The sequence below is a fragment of the Aedes aegypti genome, chromosome 1, assembly GCF_002204515.2.
Source record: "Aedes aegypti strain LVP_AGWG chromosome 1, AaegL5.0 Primary Assembly, whole genome shotgun sequence".
Taxonomy (NCBI): Eukaryota; Metazoa; Arthropoda; class Insecta; order Diptera; family Culicidae; genus Aedes; species Aedes aegypti.
In genome coordinates, this window is record NC_035107.1 from 61,922,415 (window position 1) to 61,929,857 (window position 7,443).

A 7,443-nucleotide genomic window follows, 5' to 3' on the forward strand; every position below is an offset into this window, starting at 1 on the left:
GCAAAGATTTGCCATACATGCCTTTTCGTTTAAAAATCATGACTCAAGACTCATCATGACTTGTCGAACCGGTAATGGAGCACTTCACGCAAATTTTCATCTTTTCCGTAATCCACCGAACTCCATTCGAATGAAGCTTACTGATGAGGCCTTGGCTGATCGATCGTAGATTTGTCCTTACTGATTTGTGGCCGTCCAGTCCGAAGGGGTTTACAGCATAAAGGATTGTATTCGTAATATTAAACTTTGTCCATTTCAACAGCTTCGGGAAAACTTTTTTCACTTTCCAAAAATTAATAACGAGGAATATACAGCTGATAGACAACACTTGCACTTTCTCACTGCTCTTTGTTAGTTTTTGGTAAACTTATGATTCTCAAGCCATTTCAACGCTTTAAACTTGAATTGGTAAATACCTATTTGTCATATTGTCTACCCATTTATTTAACTGTCAATTTTGTAGTTACCTAACAGGAAAAAATTGGAAATCAGAATTGAAGAAAACTTTGTTTCTATGTAGTTTTGTTCTTAAGAAATTTTGTTTATGAACTTATAAATTTGTAAATATATGGTTCAAACAGCTCATCCTAGCAATATTTGATCATGTTTTAGGAACGAAAAATGAGCGTATTGAAAAATATTGTAGGATTGGATCTTATTGATCGCTCTTTTCAAATATACTTTGTTTGAAAGCTGGAATAGCTAATCGGGTTTCCATTATTTGTTTTCATGAACAGTGAAAAATGTCCTGCGAAACTGATTCCATTTCAAAAATTTCATATTTTCGAGATAATTTGAATCCGGTTCGACAAGTCATGATGAGTCTTGAGTCATGATTTTTAAACGAAAAGGCATGTATGGCAAATCTTTGCATTTTTTACAAAATTGACCATAGATCAGGAACTAAAGAAAAGTACATCCTAAAAGTTACCAGATTAAAAGTTTATAAGTTTATTTCTTTCTTAAAAATATTTTATTAAAAAATTTCCGCGAGTTCGGGCATATATTTTCCAGCTTTTCTTTATGAATTTCCTCAACGGCGGAAAATTTTGTGGAAAACTTTTTCCAGTTCATATTTTTTTTGGATTTCTGAGATAATTTGCTTAAATTTTCATATAAAAACTTTGTTTCTACAATGTTTCGTTCTTGAGTTATGATTTTTCAAAGAAAAGTCTTATATGGCACATCTGGACATTTTTCACAAAATTGACCATAACTCAAAAACGTCTTGAGTCATGATTTTTAAACGAAAAGGCATGTATGGCAAATCTTTGCATTTTTTACAAAATTGACCATAACTCAGGAACAAAAAAAAGTACATCCTAAAAGTTACTAGAATTGAAGTTTACAAAGTTTCCTTCTTAAAAATATTTTATTAAAAAATTTCCGCGAGTTCGGGCATATATTTTCCAGCTTTTCTTTATAAATTTCCTCAACGGCGGAAAATTTTGTGGAAAACTTTTTCCAGTTCATATTTTTTTTTGGATTTCTGAGATAATTTGCTTAAATTTTCATATAAAAACTTTGTTTCTACAATGTTTCGTTCTTGAGTTATGATTTTTCAAAGAAAAGTCTTATATGGCACATCTGGACATTTTTCACAAAATTGGCCATAACTCAAAAACGAAAAAAAAGTGCATTCCAAAAATTTCAGTGATTAAAGCTTATAAAATTACCTTCTCAAAAATATTTTTTTGAAAATTTTCCACGAGTTCGGGCATAGTTTTTCCGGCTTTTCTTTACAAATTTTCCCAACGGTGAAAAATTTTGTAAAAAACTTTTTCCAGTTCATATTTTTTTTTGGATTTTTGAGAAAATTTGCTTAAATTTTCATATAAAAACTTTGTTTCTACGATGCTTTGTTCTTGAGTTATGATTTTTCAAAGTAAGTAGTGTCAAGGGAAAACAAAAAATTTCCACCTGAGTTTTCCGGAAAAATAGGCGACCCTGATTTTTTCTCAATTTTTTTTATTCATATATCCATGAGCCCTGCCTGTGGAAAAAGTTTCATGAAAATCTGAGACCCTTCGGCCCAAACCCGTACGGTAATTAAAAAAATCCCCTTGAGTGACCAGAGGACTGACACGGCTGTCATCCTGCATACATTTCGGATCTTCCTCACATCATTTTTGGTACTTCGCGTTTTGGTACCCACTTTCTGGTCGGTTTGCCCTAACTTGCTCCTGTTTTTCGAGTATACGGCTCAAGTGCTGCTAGTGCTAGTTTCTGGCAATAAAATAGATTGCGTTGAATCGTCGTATTTTATGACGCTTTTCCTTTCTTCAACATTTTGTTGAATGTTTTACGCATCAGTAAGGTATCATTGATGTCTCCTATCCAAAAATTCATATGTTTTGTCAGTCCCAAAAGAATCAAAACAAAGATACTGGACGCCATGTTGAATCAATGTTGGGTAGCTAATTATTGGCTCATTTCACTCCCCTGTGAGTGACAGAGCCGAGTCGAGCAAAAATTTTGGTCGACAGTGACTCCAGTCGAGTCGTTTTTGGTCGACTCGACTTACAAAATAGGGCCCTATGTTCAAGTTTATATTTTTACTGATCAATATTAGCAAAAAAAAGAGTATTCTACGGGCTAAAGCTAAAATAATACGGCATACAAAAGTTACTAGAAAACTATAAACATATGTATGGGAACAGTGTTGTTCAGACTCATTTCCCCGAAAATAACATTTTCCGAACTACGAAGCCACGAACTAGTACAACCATGCTCTATCCTCCTAAGATAGACAAGCAGATGGTTAAGCTTGAGTACTGCACACAAAATCGATCAATTTTGATCCCAGAGAGCCACAATTCAAGTTTCGGTGAAATGAAATGAGTGAGTGAGTGAGTGCGAATCATTTCACCGAAACTTGAATTGCGGCCCACCGAGATCGAAACTGTCGGATCCCATGTGCAACACTCAAGCCCAACCACCTCCCCCTCCATCTCAGGAATACAACGCACAGTTATAACAGTTCATGGCTTCACAATTCGAATTTCGGGGAAATGAGTCTGGTCAACACTGAATGGGAATGCAAACTTCAAACTTTGAGCGCTATTTTCACAATGCCTACTAATTCAATATGGGACGGTTATGCCCTTATGGGCAGTTAATATGTTAATGAAACGGAAGCATTTTGTCGGGTGATTGAAAGGTGAAAGCAGCACTACGACGAACATTTGAATGGCGCTGAAGGCGCAGGCAAGGAGAAAGAATTTTGAGGCAATTGCTGAGATAACCCGTATATGAGTTCAAGAAGGAGTTCATATGAAAATGGGTGAAGAAATATATCGACTGAGAGAGTTTTTGTAGGAGTTCCTGGAAAAAAGCTTAACTCTCTCTCTGTCCCATACTAGTTCCAGAGCTCCACTGATTATCGACGATTTTGAGACACAGCAAATCAGATTAAGATTCAAAAGTTACTAGAACTCACTCATCGGACTAATCCAGTACTCAAAAAACTGTTTCAATAGTGTTCGGCGACGTGCGTATCCCTACTCTGGTCTATTATGCGGAACAATGATTCCATACAAACACATACACTTGTGATTTCGATCAATATATTGAAATAAAAGTCAGTTATACTCCATCACGGAGGAAAATCGCCCTAGTTTGAAACAACCAACATGTTTGTTGAATTTTAAATCATCAAATTTGTTATTTCCAAACAAAAAATTGTTGTTGTTATATTAAGACTTTGTTTGAAACTTTGTTTCATATGTTGTTTCAATTTGAAATCTTAATGTTCATATAAGGCGTATTATGGTTGTTGCAAACTAAATTATTAGTTAATTCTTAAAAACAGCTAGTTTGATTCTACCAAAAAATAGTTTCAGAATAGAATAATAGGTTGATGCAACGATTACAATATGTTGAATCAAACTAAGATTTTGTTTGAATCAAAAACAACCAAAATAAAAGGAATCCATTAGAGATGTACCGAATAGCACTATTCGGCCTTTGGCCGAATACCGAATAGTTGAAATATTATTATTCGGCCAAACGAATATTCGGCCGAACATTCGGCCGAATAATGACTTAATATTCGGTCAAATAAAACCTAAATATTCGGCCGAATAACACCCGTATGTGCAGTTTTTTAGTAGGGAAAGCTGAACAATTAAACGAAGTATAAATGGAAATGAATGATCGTCTTCTTGAGCTTTTGAAACCGTTTTCAGAAATCATAAGTTCTGAGGATTTCTGTATTTCTGAAGCTAGGAAGCTGTATCCTATTGTTGATTTTTGTTTAAGAAATTTGGTTTACTATTCATCCGACTTTTGGAAGTGTTTCATAAAAATTGTGGCAAATAGACGGCAGACCCCTGACTCTCATAATAATAGAAAAACGTGATCAGTAGGTTTTGCAAAGAATATAGAACGTATAGAAAGTCCTGATAATTGACGGACTTTAAGGTGAAGATGCATCGAAGCCAAACCTGCATCGAAGAGCATAAATCTAGAGAATCTGACAGCCGTTCGCGCTGATTATTGGAATGATTGGTCAACACCAGCGATTGACCAGAAAGTTAAATTTTCAGCACAAACGGTTGTCTGGTTCTCTAGATTTGTGCTCTTGAAAATGCCGGGTTTAGCTTCGATGCATCTATACCTTGAAAACAAATTTTCAAACGCTTCTAACTAGCCAAGCGGTACGTTACAGCTCCTGCAAGATGAGATACAATTTGATTTGCAGAAAATGGTAACGCCATGGAACAGAGAATTTCTCACTTTTTCAATATTTGACATCAAAGTCTATTCTATTCAAGGTGTCCATAAAAAGAAAAATTCGGTCATCATTTGAATACATTATTGATTTTTTAAATTTTCCTTTCATAAACATAATATTTTTTTACAGTTTAGTTTATTTTGTTATTATTCGGTCACTATTCGGCCTATTCGGCCGAATAACGGATTTTATTATTCGGCAGAACGAATATTCGGCAAACTCAAAAAAATCGAGATATTCGGCCCGAATATTCGGCCGGCCGAATATTCGGTACATCTCTAGAATCCATTTTTCATCAGTAAATAATGTTTCAAACGTTTGTACATTTGCTTCTGAGGTAATTTGATTGATCAATATATTGTTTTTATTACAACATGCTTTTATTTATTAAATTTGCAGCTGAAGCCTAGAATAGCTGGAATGTGCGTCAATAAAGCTATTCATGAAATTCTAGACCAATTTCGATGTATAACTATTCCACGTATTTTCAACGCAAAGTTCCAGAATGTCGATTCTTACAGGAGATATTTCACTGACGAATCCCGTATTAATAGATTCACTGGCTTCGGTGTCTTTAATAAAAATTCTTCCGCCTTCCGAAAACTTCAGGAACCTTGTACGGTTTAAAGGAATCTATGACAAAAGGTCGAAAGACAAAAGGTCGAAAGGACAAAAGGTCGAAGAACAAAAAAAGAAGGGACAAAAGGTCGAAAATCTTTTTTCAAAGAAGGAAAAATTTCCCTCCATGCAAATCGACCTTTTGTCGTTCGACCTTTTGTCCATAAACCGGTTTAAAGAGTGTCCACGATGAAATTGCTCTAACTTTTAAACCGTTGGGTAGAATTTAATGAAAATTTGGGTGGATTTAGCTCATAGTGCATTATTTACATCCTGCCAGTTTTAAAGTCCTGTTATCAAAACTCGCGAATATGGAGTCGAAAGAACAGCTCGTGCGTGATAAAATCTTGCGCATTCATCACGAGAACAAGGATCTCTTGGATCGTTCCATCGCTAAAACGTTGGGAATCACAAATTCTACGGTGTCGCGAGTGATTAAGCGGTTCGAGGAACCATTGACCACCGATCGGAAGCCCAGAAGTGAAGAAAAAAGTATTCCGTACAACACCAAAAATCACAACCGCGTAGTTGGGGCCTTCAACCGAAACCCGAACGCCTCCGTTCGGGATGTGGCTAAGAACCTGAAACTAAGCCGAAGTTTTGTCCAGAAGGCCAAATTTAAGGCTGGACTTCGAACGTTCAAGGTACTAATCGCGACGAGAAGCAGAACAAGTCCGCCAAAACCCGTGCCAGGAAGTTGTACCTCAACATGCTGACGAAAGTTGAATGCTGCATCATGGACGACGAAACATATGTGAAGGCCGACTTCAAACAGATCCCCGGCAACCTGTTTTTCACGGTCAAGGATAAGTTCAGCGTTCCGGAGCATGTCTGCACTCAGAAGATGTCCAAATTTGCGGAGAAATTCCTGGTTTGGCAAGCCATCGGCACGTGCGGGAAGCGGAGTGCACCTTTCGTGACCCAGGACACGATGAACGGACAGGTGTACATGAAAGAGTGCCTCCAGAAGCGGCTGCTTCCTCTCCTGAAGGCCCACAACGTCCCAAAAATCTTCTGGCCGGATTTGGCCCCATGCCACTACTCCAAGGACGTGCTGAAGTGGTATGCGGACAATAAGGTCAATTTCGTGCCGAAAATGTTCCACCCCATCGAGAAGTACAGGGCGATTTTGAAGCAGCACCTTCTTAAACGCCCTAAGGTAGTGAAAACAGTCGAGGAATTGAAGAAAGTATGGGTTTACATGCAAAAAACGGTTGATTCACAGGTTGTGCAGAATCCTATGGCCGTGGTTAAGCCCAAAGTGTGGACATTTGCGTATGGACTGTAAATAAAATACGAGTAAAATGGTAAAATGAAGTTTAATAGTTATTTTTCAATCCCTGAAAATTTGATGGCAATCGGATGAAAACTCGAATTTTGCGAATCAATTTTGTGTGTGGCAATTTCATCGTGGACACCCTTTATATTGCTGAGCTGCTAGCAATTAACTTCGCTTTGGGTATGATCTCCAACATGCCCGTAGACCACTTCTTCATATTCTCGGATAGTCTCAGTTCTATTGAGGCACTCCGGTCGATGAAACCTGTTAAGCATGCATCTTATTTTCTTACAAAAATAAGAGAGCAGATGTGTGCACTGGTCGAAAGATCATATAAAAGATTACCTTTGTATGGGTCCCCTCACATTGCTTAATTGATGGCAATGAGAAGAAGAGATGTGTTGGGCAGAGAACCCTGATCCCAATCCCTACCATGTCCTTCCTTCAAAAATTGTGACCACTAACCTCGAGTTGCCACGAGTACCCTGGCTCCATCCCGTACTAGTTTTGGTAGTAAAAAGTGAATAAATTGTAAATAGTACAAAAATGAATCTCGGCTTCGTAGAACGTTAAACGCGATTGAGCCTCAAATAAATGAACTAGATAAAAAAAAAGATAATGCTTTATGCCCAGAAAAGTTTCGAAAATATATTTTCAAAATGATTCTTGACCGTCCAGAATCAAACCTAGATTATTTTTCATAGCTTTGCTTTACATCTCAGGACGTTATCACATAGCTACGAAAGAGCCTTCTTACATTGGGGATCGTCTATATATTACGACACGCTTTAGTACCTGACACTACCTATCA